The sequence below is a fragment of the Hibiscus syriacus genome, unplaced genomic scaffold (assembly GCF_006381635.1).
Source record: "Hibiscus syriacus cultivar Baekdansim isolate YM2019G1 unplaced genomic scaffold, ASM638163v2 tig00116959_pilon, whole genome shotgun sequence".
Lineage (NCBI taxonomy): Eukaryota > Viridiplantae > Streptophyta > Magnoliopsida > Malvales > Malvaceae > Hibiscus > Hibiscus syriacus.
Window position 1 is genome coordinate 1,818,749 of NW_024063485.1, and position 15,567 is coordinate 1,834,315.

At 31.7% G+C, this 15,567-nt stretch overlaps 1 long non-coding RNA gene across 1 annotated transcript in view; it reads right to left on the minus strand.

Annotated features, from left to right (window-relative positions):
• Positions 1-6,444, minus strand: part of LOC120189693 — a 28,578-nt gene extending 22,134 nt beyond the window's left edge. Inside the window, exon 1 of the long non-coding RNA XR_005522547.1 lies at positions 6,207-6,444. This is a non-coding gene — a long non-coding RNA (uncharacterized LOC120189693). The remainder of the gene's footprint in view (positions 1-6,206) is intronic.
• Between the last annotated feature and the right edge of the window lie 9,123 nt (positions 6,445-15,567).

A 15,567-nucleotide genomic window follows, 5' to 3' on the forward strand; every position in this document is an offset into this window, starting at 1 on the left:
CGATGAAGATAAAAAATCTTTGTCACATCGATCTTGTTGAAGTGTTCCCTCAAGCCTTCCCAAACGAGCGCAGCGCTTGACGCAAAAACAATTTCAGTCGACAACTCCTTGCTCAAGGTATTAAGGATCCAGGAGAGAACAATGGCGTTGCAACAATTCCACTGAGTGCGTAGCTCCAACTCCTAATCTTCCCGTTGTCAACATCCATCCACAAAATCGGACTTGTTTTTAGCCAAAAGAGCGATTTGCATCGAATGGCTCCACACATTATAATTCTCAGATCGAACCAATTGATGTGAGACGAGCAGCGATCCAGGAGTATCTGAAAAGATGTAAAACCAAAAGACTATTGGGATTGAGTAAAATCCCCTCAATCGTGGAAGGCATGGTGGAGAGAACAAAGGAAAACAACGGAACAACAAAAGAGAAAATTAGGGCACCAAGAACCCTAACAGAAAGAAAATGAAGATGGGCCAAATAACAAGAAAGGAAAGACCACTAACGAATGAGCAAACCTAAAGAACTTATCAGCTGATACCATGTTAAAAAAATAAAAAAATTGTATAAAGAATCTTCACTTCTCAATAATCGAGTACAAGGTACACCCAAATATATATACAAGCAGAAGAAACTAACTACAACGAAAATTGCCTATAACAAACTTCTAACAAAGATACTTAACAGTACGGTTATTTGATTAAAAAGGTCCATGATTGGCTATTGGGGTGGGCAACTATATCATTTTATACTGGCTGGAAACACCTTTGGGGTTAGTATTAAGATCAATGTACAAGATGACAGAAACAGTCCCGGAAACAATAATGCGACGAAATTGTGCCGATCGTGAAAAGAAACTTGCACAGTATGGGGCGAAGTCAGGGAAGGGATGGTATGGAATATCGGAGATGGATCAAAGGTGGACTTCTGGAAGGATCCTTGACTAGGGGATCTTGAACCACTAAACCATAATCGGATGGATGGAATGTGTGCCATGCAGCACCAAACTCACAAACCGTTCAATCCATGAAGGGGAGTGGCAGTGGGAAAGGCTGCACAACAAACTAATAGGAAAGGACCGACAGCTTGTGGAGTAATCCGGAATGAACAAGGCATACGGATAAAAGGATTTCCCGAAGTTGTGGGAATTTGCTCAATGGTGGATGCACAACTTTGGGGAATTTATGGGATTACGTCGATTAATTGTCGAAACAGATAACAAAGATGTATGGACAATGCTAAACAAAGGAACCAGCACCACTCGCATCTCTTCCATGGAGCCGCATATGCCAGAACTGATGAACCGGGAGTGGGAGCTACGCTTTAATCATATACCCCGAGAAGGAAATACTGTAGCAGGCGAAACTGGCACGGGACCATCCCTTTCCCTTCGTATTCCACATATTTACAGAACCACCAATGCCAATCACGACCTACTGCAGGAACAACTCAACGCCACTGTAACAACTTTGCCTAGCTGAATAGTCTATAATAGATTTTACTCAGTCATTCAAAAATATATATATCAAAATGTTTGTATTTATCTCTTCATTGTTTTTTTCAATTTCATCTTTTATGAAGTTTATTTAAAATCGATGAAAACTCATCTAAAAAATCAACGTTTTAATATTATGAATAGGGCCGGTCTTAATTAGTTTTTAGTTTGGGATGAAAATAAAAAATGGACTTCTAATTTAAAAAGAAATTTAAGAAATGTAATATAAAATTTCTATTATTTTTTATTAAATTAAACAAATAGTAGCCAACTAGTGTTGGCACAAGTGGTTAGGATTCAGAAAATGAGCTTTTAAGGTTAAGTTTGAATCCTACCACCGTCACTTTTGGTGGACAATCTGTAAATCTCAATTGGATCTTAGGTATGCCTTGACTCTGGACTAGGGATCTACTCCTAACCTAAATGCTATAGTACCAAAAAAATATTAAACAAATAGTAATTCATTACAATATCAAAAATATCAAAAAATATTTAAGCATATAAATACTTATAAAAAATTGTCTTTGAGCATTTCTTGATATAATATCATTGATAATAGTGTCAACATAAATATTTTCCAACATATTTTTCTCAAAACATAATAAAGCATTTGGAAATAAAAGAACTATTCTAGAATTTGGAAATATATAAAGAATCAAAAGAAATAATTTGAAAACATGATCTACTTAAAATTTTAACTTCAATATGATTCAAGCAACACAATTGATTATAAAAATTGTGAATTCATATTTGTGAGAAATATGAGAAATTAAAACGTGTGAGTAAAATTTTCAAAGGAATTGTGAAATATGGAAGATAAAAGAAACATGCTAATTATATTTAATGTTTTCCCCATTGAATTTTGAAGAGAAAAATAATGTTAATAATTTTCAATTGATATGGAAAATTGGTAAAATGATTTGATGAATTGAGGGTAGAAATTTGAAAAGACTCGAACTAAAAAATTTAATTGGATTTTTTTTAATTTTGGAAAAGAAATATTAAATTAGAGTTGTATGAGAAATTAACAATCTATTAATTAATATTAATTAAATTATAACAAATTACACTTTAATAAATTAATGGACCCCATAATTTTATTTTACATTTTTTAAAAAAGTTTATAAAAAATTAAAGAAAAATATTATGCTATTTTTTTAATTTGTGGGTCTTAAGAGGGCGCCTCTCATGTCCTAGCCAGGAGTAACCCTGATTATGTAATTTTAAAGAATGATTCATCCTAAGGGACAAACGTAATATTTTATGTTAGATGGGAAACTCGAACTTATAAAATTTCAGGGGTGAATAAAATTTTAGGGGACAAAAAGATTTTCAATAGAAAATACATAGAAAATCTAAAAATATATTAATTTGATATTTTTAGAGGGTAACCGCTCCTATCTAGGTTCATCCCTGCTTCTCATACAAAAATTTAAACAAACACTTTAAATTTCTCAAATCGAATAAAAATCACAAAATCTTAAAAGTAATAGATTTTAAACAACCAGTTGGTCTTGTAGGATGAGGCACTAGATTCCTTACACAAGGTCATGAGTTCAAACAATGACGTTTGCGAATAGAGCAAATTGGATTGTGATAGTCGCCCTTGCCTCTGCAGTAGCTGATCTAAAATAATTTGTCAATAAATCGGATATTAGGTAATTAATTCAAAAAAGAGAGAGAGAGGGGTAACAAAAAATCTAATCCCGGTGAAATAATAAACAATAATAAAATAAATTCGTGTGTGTTTCAAATACCCATACGATACGTTAAACGAAAACGATTATATGTAAACCAAAAAAAAAGAAGCTAAATTTGATAAAGCAGATGAGATAAGAAAATAAAAAGAACAAATAAAAAAATGTTATTTTTAACTTTCACGTCAATGTTAAATATTATTTAATTTCGATTCAAACATTTAAAGTCTATAGCTAATGAGTAATTTATAATTATAAAAGTGCAAGCGGTGGCAGAACTACGTTCAACACGAGAAGGTCTCATTTTTTTTAAGTCAATATTTTTTATTAAGCTAATTTGATTATAAAATAATATATGTTTTAAATACTTTTAACTATTTGAAAATAAACGCTCATTTATCCTACTATAAATATTGGTGATTGAACACATAACCTCTAGGAACAACAACAATTCCTTTAACCACTGAGATAAGTTTGTCTGTTCTTGCGTAAGTGAATAACCCTCTATTATTTGAGTTTTTTTCTAATTAATTACACAGCCCATGTCTTATATTTGGGTAAACTACAAGTTTAGTAACTCAACTATCAGTTTTGTTCTATTTTGGTCATTCAACTATTTAGTTGTTTCAAAATCATATAAAATATTACGTTTAGTTTCATTTTAATCACATACTGTTAATAAACTAAGGATGATGTTAGCGTGTCACTAATGTCATGTCTTGATTTTTTTTAAATGTCACTTCAATAATTTTTAACAATAGGTAACCAAAATACAACTTTAAGTATGAGTTTGAAAAAAAAAGTAGTTGAATGATCAAAACAAAACAAAAATTGATAATTTGGGTATTAAATATGTTTACCCTATATTGTTTTGAACTTATATTTTGAATATGGTTTAAATTTTATTATACTCTTAACCTTGTGGTCGTGAGATCGAGTTTCACGGAGGGCAATTTATAATTCGGAGGTCTCTCACGGAAGCTGCTCTTAACCTGGAGTTGGGGCAAACTAAAACTCAACTATAGAATAAGGTCAGCTAATTTTTATAAAAGATAAAGGGACAAAAAGAATAACCATTTGGTAGTTAACTATTTCTCATAACAAGGTCTGTTTAGTCAAACATTTTTTTGGTGAAACTAATGTGGAAAAAAATATAATTAGACAAAACTACACATCTTTTTCCTCTCTATATAAAGATCAAATTCCTTCCGCGCTTAAGAGCTTCATGTTGCACACGCTGGGCACCAAGCAAGAAAAGAGTCGTCGCATCTTCTTCTGCATTACATTACAAAACAACCATGTAAGAAAAACCTAAACATGTAAGAAATTATAAATAAAAAATCAACATTAACTCAATTCATTAATATATCAGCCTTTATAAAAATAATAGTGAACTTTGTATTTAATCACACAACCATTCATTTGAGTTCCTTTTAGTTACTCAATTATCAAAATCTTACATGAAGTTAAATTTTAGTTATGTTTTGATCATCTGTCGTTAAGAAATTAACAATGATGTTAACATATCACCATAGAGTAATGTCACATCATTATTGGAAAAAAAATTAGCACGCCAGTAATTTTGTTTCTTTTAGTAGTGTATAATTAAAACAAAATCAATATGTAACTTTAAATATGATATTAGAAAAAAAATATTTAGGTGACTAAAATGAAACTATATGAATAATTGAAGGAATAAATCTGTAGTTTACCCTAAAAAATATGGACTTACTCTCTTTGGACTGACAGGAACGTCGTCGTATTTAAGCTGCTTGCTATTTCTCGTGTACAGTGATATTTCGTTGGTTCGGTCACGTCACAGACTCTCCTCCCACCTTCTTCTCCCTTTCGCTTACCTGCTGTATGCCACCGTCCACCATCCAATATTATCAACATATGATACATCACGAATGGATCGAGAGCGGTGGAGTGGCTAAATTTTTAGATTTTTAATATATCAGATATTTTTTTTATTAAAATATTTTTTATCTTTTAAAATTTTACAAATACGTTTATCCTTCAAAATTATTATAAAATAAAACCTGCGATAGTAAATAACAGGTTAATGATAAAAGCAAAAAATGTTAAACGTTATGATAACAACCATGGTTGCATATGGAAATGTTATCGTTATATGTAAAATGGGTGAAGTTAAATATCGATGATAAGAAATTAAGTTGAAAGTCGAAAATATTATAAGTCTTGATAACAAAAATGTTAACACTCAAAAATGTTACTCGAATTTTTAAAATTGGATCAACAAAATAAGGACGGTAACAAATTAAGTTTAGAATGGGAAATGATATACATAGAGATGACAAATTCGGTTACACCCAAGAATATGTTTTTTCTTTCTTTCTTCTTCGTCTTCATAAGTTTATCGTGGTTGTCCTCATCATAACTTGCATCATCCAATTCGATGGTTGAACGGTGAATCCACGTCGCCTGAGTCAAATCTTTTTTTTTTATTATTTTCTTGAGTTTTCTCATCAATTAATCGTGAGGAAAAAGAAACTCCATTGAAGGTGGCTCCAAACTCCGGAAAGGCAGCAACATGGAAGAAGAAGAGATTGTGGAAAATGGGTTGATGAAAAAGCTGGTTAAGGAAGGTGAATGACATTTCTCTCTCTAAACTTAATTTGTCACTGTTTTTATTTCGTTGGTCCATTTTTTTATTCTTAATTGTAACCGTTATTATTATCATAACGTTTAATATATTTTGTTCCTAATTGTCACATTATATTTTCATCATTAACCTATAAACATTGAATATTGTATTTTGTCTCGTCGTCTGTTAGCGAACCGTCAGCAGAATCACCCCAACTTCACATATAAGCTATGGGATATAAAAATGCAGGATTCCTAGATAGATTCCTGGAAAAGTTTCAATGGAGAAGTTCCCAGAAAGAGTTTGAAGACAGATTAGTGCTTTACTTGTCTCTGTCCCCACACTGTACTAAAAATATGAAATCGCTGAAATTTTTTCCATAAAAAGGGTTGAAGAAGAGCAAACTGACCTTTGTAGAGGAGGGAGTTCAGAAGAACGTCTCCTTGAATCGACTTGATACAAGTCGTGGGGAGAAACATAAGGATTGGATTCACCAGACGAAGAGCTGAACCGAATCAAACCAGCTTGTCTAGCACATTCGAAGTACTGAGTTATAGGCAACTCATTGTCATAGTCCCACTCTCCAAATGCTGGAATCTGCCCACTTCTCTGGCGATAATCCTGAAACAAAAAGAAGAAAACCTCATAAAAGAATTACCTATAAACGACATATCCATTGAAGATGATAATTTTTTTTTTCTTTCAAAATGTACTCTCTTTTTTATTTAGACCCTTAATATTGCTTTTTACTCAATTTAGTTTTTTTTTACTACAATTGTTTGCAAATTCTTTCTTCCCATTAATTCCTTGATCTTTTATACTCATCAATATTTACCCTCAAAATAAAAGAAAAATATATTTTGAATAAATTTTATAATTTTATATTGTATTTGGTATATTAAATAACATTATAATGTGAAAAAGAATATGGAATATATATATTATATAGTTAGAGAAAGTCGAAAATTTGAAATCAATCTTTATCATAATACTATAAATAATTATAATAAAATTGGCATAGAAACTCAAATAACTCGACTCGAAAAAAATTACAAGTTAAGTTAAAAAAATCAAGTTAATAAGTTTTATTTTATAATTTTAATTTTATTTAAAATTTTTAAAGTTGAATCAAGTTATTCAATTTTATTTAAATTTAATTATAAACATTTATAATTATATGGTACTAATTGATTCAATTTAGGAGACTCGATTTGAATGTGAAATCAATCCACTTAGGGATGAGCAAAACTAAACTCAAAAACCAATTTTTCGACTTGTCTCAAGAATTCGAATCGAATTGACTTCGAGTTATAATTTCATAAACGCAACACGAATAAAAAAGTTAAGTTCAAATCGAGTTGTAAAATACAACTTGAATAATTTAAATCTTTAGTAATTAGTGGATTGATTTTCATGTTTTGAGTCGAGCCTCTTGACTCTGTATGGCATGTATATCAGATATGAAAAGAATAGAAAGAATATATATATGTATTGGACATAGTTATAAAAAAATCATTTAAATTATAATCAAATAATATCATAATATTATAAATTTTTACAATTAAATTTAAACATAAACTATAAAATCCAATTCAACTTGATTCAACCTAAGTATATAATAACTATAAAATCAACTTGATTCATAATATTATAATTTGAATATATAAAAAATCAACTCAACTTTATATTTTGAATATATAAAATTTAAGGTAATAAAATTTTAAAAAGTAGATTGTTATAAATAGACACTAATATTGAACATGACAGACACTTACAACGTGATGAAACAAACTTACTTCATGGTTCCAAAAACAAGAAGCATAACAAATACATAAATTGTCATAATATCCGTACCAATGTTGGAGGTTTGAATTACACACAGTTGGTAAGGCAATTGTAGTCTTTGATTTGTTCAGGGAAGGCAATGTAGTGATGATACCAAGACTGTAAATGTAAAAACGGATTCATCTCCGGACGAAGAACTACTAAAATTATTTTCGTGAGATCAAGAGCTCTCACGATTCGAAGTCCCTCATCCCTCAATTCGCCCCTAGAACAAACTAGAATAAGGCCATAGACATATATGGCATTGATGTTACCTCTATATGTCACTTGCTTCAAACAATGTAGATCGAAGTCCGAATTTATTCCACTAAAAAGAAATAAAACATGCATTCTCTATATAAAGCTTCAGGATTGTTAGTAGCAAGACATCTTTGGTGAATCATCTTCTCGGGTTGATACCGCGGCACAATGCTAAAATTTTTCATCAAAATGTTTTGGAAAATGTAATACTGATCATCAGCTTCATGAAAACTCTTACAACTCAACTACGTGTTGACGCAATCGACGATGGAGTTAGAAACAACATGACGTAGAATTTTTGTTAACACTTGTCTAAGGAATTCAACATTATTAAAATACATTTTTTTGAATTTTTCTTTGAAACCGATTTAGGAAACATTAAAAAATGGACCCTTATTTATAACAATCCTCGCATCCCTCTCGAAGCGAGTATGCGATGGACCTCACGTTTCCCAAGACACGAGGTATATTGAAAAGACGCGATGCTTGAAATCAAATAAAATCCAAATAAGAAGGATCTCACGTTACACAGGACGTGAGATACGTGATCCACTGGCCTCGCTGGTTGTAAAACACAAGGTCCTAATTCTACAAATATAATGACATTATTAATGTTAAAAAAGGAACCTATTTAATCAATCAAATTTTAAAAAAATATGGCATTATTATTTTAAAAATCCCGAAGCTAAAAAACGAGTTGATAGACATTTTTAAAAAATGTTTGAGGTTACAAGCATAGTTTTGCAACTTATATTTCAATTGAAACTAATGTGGACACATGAGAAATTGTAAATGGGGTACGATTTATGTAAATAACTTAAGCGATGTGTACATTTTAATTTTAGCACACAAGATGTGAAATGAGAAATAGATGTTGCATTCTATAATAAACAAATACCGCCGTGCCAGGGAAATGCAAAGGAAAAGTACTGTCTTCTTTATTTGTGCAGTCGGTACATAGCACAAAGGAAAATGCTCAGAAGCGTTTCTCGAAGGGTGTTCATTTGAACCTAATTCATAGAGGAACAAGTTTCTCGAAAAGTGCAAACAAAAATGTAGATACCACCAGAATAGGATGCCTTGTGTTCTGTTCTTGGTACCGTTGATACAAAATGCTAAGGAAAAAACACATCATTGTTTCAAGAAGTATGCAAAGGAAATCTAGATTCCACTAAAAGAGGATCCATTTTTAAAACTAAAAGTTTTCTGAGTAGGCTTCAGGGAGATGGTTTGGTTTGGTTCGGTGGAGCAAGAGGAATTAAAATAAGCAAATACAGTCGGGAATATCTGCTGCTGTTGCGTCAGGTGACAACGGGTCGTTTCAATTGCCAAAGAAAATATATGCCCTTTTCTCAAAAGCAAATACAGTTGGTCAAGCGCTATCGACTTATGTTTGAGTTGTTACTCGCTTTTTGAATGGGTGATTTATGATATGGTTTCGGTATTCAGCTCCTATTGTTGGTCGGGTGATCCTTCTGACCAAGCTTGGCCGCGTGTTGCATAAAATACTTTATGCCAACCGAAGTGTTTTGGGGGGGGGATCAGTTTTCATGACTTTTGAACTTTCAATCTTGCTATGCTCGACAAGAATATTTGACGGTGCCTCCAAGCCCTGGATAGTCTTTCCATGAGGGTTCTTACTACCAAATACTTCCATTCGAGTAATGTTTTTGATGTCGTACTTGGTGATCATCTATCTTTTGCTTGGCAAAGTATTTTCGTAACTCTTAAAGAGTTGTGTGATGGCTTTTTCTGTGTATTGACATCAATAGCCAGATTCATACTATCAGGGGTTGGGGTGGTACATCTCCCCCACACTGTGATGGACAATTTAATGATTTTGTTTCCTCACCAAACCTTTTTGCTGATTACATGATCTATAATCTTCCCTGATGAATTCTTCTTAAGTTCAATGATATTTTTTTGCCAATGATGCACAAGGTAGTCTCGAAGATGGAAATATTACAACAAAAGTACGTTGAGTAATGTGTTGATCCTCCAAGTGCAAAGTCCAAGTTACCTATCTAAAAGGGAAAAGTTGGAGAAAATGAGTTAGAGAGTTTAGTGTGTTCCAATAAATGCAAAATAAAACATACGAATAACTTTAAAATTTATTCAGTATCATATTTTTATAAGGTTTTTATTAAAATCACATACAACCGTATACTGATATACACTTATCCAGAACTACATCTATAAGCACTTATCAGAGGTCCACTGTGCGTAGAAGCCAACCTAAGGGAGCATATTGGGTTACCCTAACCGAACCATAGGAGTGCACTTGAGAGGTGCCTATGGTCCATCAAGACTTACCTTATGCCCATTGGGCGTATAAACCCAGTAAAATAGTATGTTCTGTTTCAACAAAACCTGGCTGAAACTCATGAAACTGTGATTCCATATTATCTAATGGTTCCACGGTGCAATGAGAATGAAAAGCTGAATATTTTTCTAATATTTAATCCACTGAAAACTCAAAGCATCTCTGTCGGTGAAAATGAGATACTTGTGGCTGAGAGAGAAAAGAGTAGAAATTGGTATGTGATTTCTTGACTTTAGATTTTAGTTCCAAAGCTAGGCCTAACTCATTATTCGGCTGGGTGGCGCAGATGGGCTAAGCTGGTGCATTTCCATTTGACATGTGATAACAACTAAGCCTATGGATTAGGTGAACTACACGTGGGAAAACTACAGGGGGTGTTATTTTCATGACTTTTTTCGCACATGGAACTTAGTTAACTGATGCGTATTCTTACATGCCATCCATAACTTTGACTGGTCTAAATTGTATGTTTGTATGATTAACCCAACTCAGTCAAATATCCCTGACAACTTGGTTTTATGACTGATTGCACGCTCAGAGTTGAAATTATCCTTATCCTTGTGATAGGATGAGGATTAACTTTGCAAAGAAAGAGATACCCATGTTTGCTCATCTTATTTTCCACCAATTGGTTATAATATATATATAAATATTAGTTTGCCTCAAACCTTTTCTTCTCTCCACAGGTAAAAGCAAATGTCAAGGCCCCCACAACTAAGTAATGAAGATGCTTTTGACCACATGAGGTATGGCACCTTTGGTTTCTTGTATTGGCCTGAGTTAAGGTTTCCCATTTATTATACCTTCCTAAAATAATTTTTTTTGGAAATTGTAAATTTTTAGTCAGTCAAAATTTTTAAACAGATTTACCGTCTATCGAAACCTCTAAGGAGCTTGTATCCTTCGAGCACATATTTTCGAGTCAACTATAGTGCATAAACAAGACTTCTAACGGGTTTGATTGATATATCAGTGTGAAATCTAAGATTTAACTATCACATCTATTTAACTCGTTAAACTACGAATAGCTAAAATTACCCTATGTCCGACACCACTAACTAAGAGTCATTATAAATACCTACCAGTCAAAACTGATAGAAGGGTTGAACTTTCAGTAATCTACACCAATCTTCCTCCTCTTCCTTATGACCAATCTTCCTCCTCTTCCTTATGACCACTCTTCGTCACAAAGAAATATATGTCGTAACTCTCCTCCAAACCAGGTGAGATGAATCGTCAACGACCAACAAAATAAACTAATTGTTCTCGTCGATACAGCTATTTATCAGATGCTTATCTACAAGCTGACATAATCCAACTTTAAAGGAACTCAATGGCTACTTAATCAAGGGATGATATTTTTATGTGTAATCACCGACATATTGACATGTGAGCATTCGAATTTCAGCCGAACAAGTTACATAGTACATGGAAAGTAAAGGAGCTTGAGAACACGAAAGCTTGAAATCCCAGGTACTTTGCTCAACATCAGACATGACATAATAATTCAAAGCATGAAATCCTATTCTTTGCATGATAACAAACTCAACGTAAAGCTTATAACCCTCCAAAAGAAATAATATCTTCTTTGAATGATAAATACGAGTCTCCCAAAAAAGGACAAAGAAAATATTTGTGGATAATCATAAATCCTTGAAACTTACCATATTGTGACAAAGAAAAATAATATCTTCTTTGAATGGTCGTTTCCTCTGAAAAAATTAATTTCATATATTTAGGTATATTCTTTGTAATTTTTATCGAAAATATTTTTTCATTCATTAAAATTATGTAAGTTCATTCCCCCTAATATAAAATATTGTATCCGTCCTAGGCCTCATCTCTTAACACTTGTTTATCTCATTCATCTCCCCTTTTGTTCTATTTTAGAACCTTTCCATCGAATCACACTACTCTTGGCTCATTTTAGTATTGAAGCCTAGTTGTTTTTCCTTACAAATATCAAAATATTACCTTTTTGTCATTGTTCTTGAGCCCTGCCGTGATAGGTATGATGCTAAGAAGTCTTGAGGAATAACTCCACAATTCTATAATTATTATTCTAATCTGCCCTCGTGTCTTTCTTAATAATAAGACAAATTACATGTTATAGTTTTTAAACTTAACCCCCTTGTACAAATTGAAAGATTAATTTCCCTAGTCCGCAAGATACGCTATATCCTGCTCCTTATGACATGTTTTTCAGCTCATTTGCATACGGGGACACAACTATACTATGTCTACCCGACTGAGGTACGTAAAATTTTATATTATGAGTGAATTTATAAAATTTTAAGAGGGACGAACATATAACATTTTAGGAGATAAAATCGAATTATCAATATGAAATATAAAAATATATCTAAAACATATAATAATTTGAAATTTTTACAGAGAATAGTTGTCCCGTCCACTTCCTCTTCGATCCATCACTGATCTACCTCGTTTAGAAATGAGATTACGAGGTCCTAATGGGTAAATTAAACGCTTAATACGTCATGTTTTGCAAGTAAAATTTGTATGATGTGTTCTTGGTTAGTTTTTTTTTGGCATGTGCTTAGATAAATTATATAACTGATATGAGCTTAGTTTTGGCTGTAGGGTTTTGAAGATTTTGAATTAGGATGTATTTTTATTTGGTATAAGTTTATCACTAACTTAAAAAACTCACCTACCAAAATGCACGTATAGGAAGATTATTAAATGACTGACTTTGCCTATTGTCGTTTTTAAATTTACTGTTCTTCCTCTATTAATAATAAAAAATTTATCACTCGTTGCAATATGGCCGAATTTAAATTAAAATAAATTTAGACAAAGTAAACATGTAAAAGGATTTAAATAATATAAAATAAAATTTAAATCCACGTATGATATTACCTAACAAGGGCTCCAAACAAGAATTTCGAAATAAATAATAATAATTTATTATATTTACATTAACAATTTTAAGACGTTTAATAATTAATGCCACTTCATACGTACACGAGTTACGAGTGTTTCTCACACCGTATAAGAAAAGGGATTGGATAATAGCACAAGAAAAACGAAATAGTAAACTGATGCCACGTTGAGACTACATGTGTGCGCCACACGCATTAATCGCTATTTACGTTTGCGTAAATTATGTATTTAGTAACTAAACTATAAATTTTAGTTCATTCTAATATTTAAATTTTCAATTTTTTTCAAAGTCATACTTAAAGATTAGCTTTTGTTTCATTTTAGTATTATGTTCAAAATTTAACATTAAGTTTTGAAAATTGAAAGTTTAGGTACTAAAATTAATAGTTTATGTATTTAATGCATTAAGTTTTTTAACGTCATGTACTAATAAAATAAAAACTAAGCGTTATGCATGATTTTGAAAAATTGAAAGTTTAGGTACTAAAATGGACCAAAACTGATAGTTTAAGTACTAATTAAATTTAAAAGGAATCTAGCATCTAATTATATACATGTAACTTAAAAATTAGGTTTGAAAGAGTTATTTTACCTTTGTAATAAATCTAAATTAATGTATCTACTTTTAAATTATCAATTTTAATTTTAATTTATTTAATTGTATTAATAGTCGCACCCCAATTTTTTTGGTAAACTGTAACATAATTGTTAAACTAAATACGAGGATTAAATTAGTACTTTATTAAAATTTATAAACCAATTTATAAAAAAATGAGAATTCAAGGACTTAAGTTAGAATTTTCCCCTATTCTTTAGCCATAAAGTGACAAAAATAAAGAAAATTTTTTTTATGTAGTTTAGATAGGTGAAACAATAACCTATTGAAGCTAAGTTTTAGTGATGTGATCCGATTCAACATCATGTTTATCCCTGCATCTCCAACCTTTCTTAAGATTGTTAAGATTCAAGAGGGGAAACTTTCTATTTTTCTACAATGATTCATATTTCATTTATTATAACATAGATATTTCATATATATATATATATATTACATCTAACTATAATGATAATAACTCATTCATTATGCGAGGCATAAGTTATCATTATATCCTATGGTCCATATCTTTATAATATACACATCATTATTACTTTATAAAAATTCATATACTTAACTTAGTTTTTATGTTTTTGAATGTAGGTACATTCAACCACAACTATACGAGATGAATTGAGCTAAATGGAGAAAGCAACAACAAGGAAACTTATATTGGAACATTCAAGAGAGCATAATCAACATTTAGTGAAAAGTTGTCCGGAGACCAGTGAGCTCATAGCTGGGTTGATTTGAAGATTTGAGCTAGAAGATGACTTCAATTCAGTTGGGGAGCTTGTAATACCCCAAATATCAGATTAGTGACCTTATTGAAAAGATTTAAAAATTTGAAGACTTATCTGAATAAATGATTAAAAGATAAGAAATGATTGGAATAGTGTTTCAGACCAATTTGTATCAATGATTAAATATAGAGGGTATTTTGGTCCTTTAAGGAGAAATGAATTTAAAATTCATTTCTCCTTAGGGATTTAAGGAAGAAAAAGGGAAACAATTAACCAACAAAGTTATCTCTTTTCTTCTTCTTCCCTGTGTAAGGACTATCCTCCATAGCCAAAGATTCATAACCAAACTTCTGAGTCAAGCAAGAACAAGGGCAAAGATAAAGTTGCCAAGTAGCTGGACATCTTTAAAGCATACAACCGAGGCATACCAGGTGAGTGCATTTATTATGTACATTAAGAGTTATAAATATATATTGTTAAAGGTATATGTTACAATTGTATATCAATACTATGTGTACTCTACTCACTAAGTGTGCAACCCAAGGAATTCATCATATGTTGATGAACGACCGTATAGGCACTAAGTGTGCAACCCACGAAATTCATCATATGTTGATGAACGACTATATAGGTACTAAGTGTGCAACCCAAAAAATTCATCATATGTTGATGAACGACCGTATAGGCACTAAGTGTGCAACCCACAGAATTCATCATATGTTGATGAACGACCGTATAGGCACTAAGTGTGCAACCCACGAAATTCATCTTATGTTGATAAACGACCTTATAGGCACTAACTGTGCAACTCATGGAATTCATCATATGTTGATGAACGACCGTATAGGCACTAAGTGTGCAACCCACAAAATTCATCATATGTTAATGAACGACCGTATAGGCACTAAGTGTGCAACCCAAAAAATTCATCATATGTTGATGAACAACCGTATAGGCACTATGTGTACTAACCACGAAATTCATATATTTATGATAAGAGTACAGGCACTACGTGTGCATCTCAACGAAATGATAATGACTTTAAATGAATTAATTAGTATTTGATGGACATGAAATAATGAAGTAATGATATCATCTTACTAGTATTCTTGCATCACTA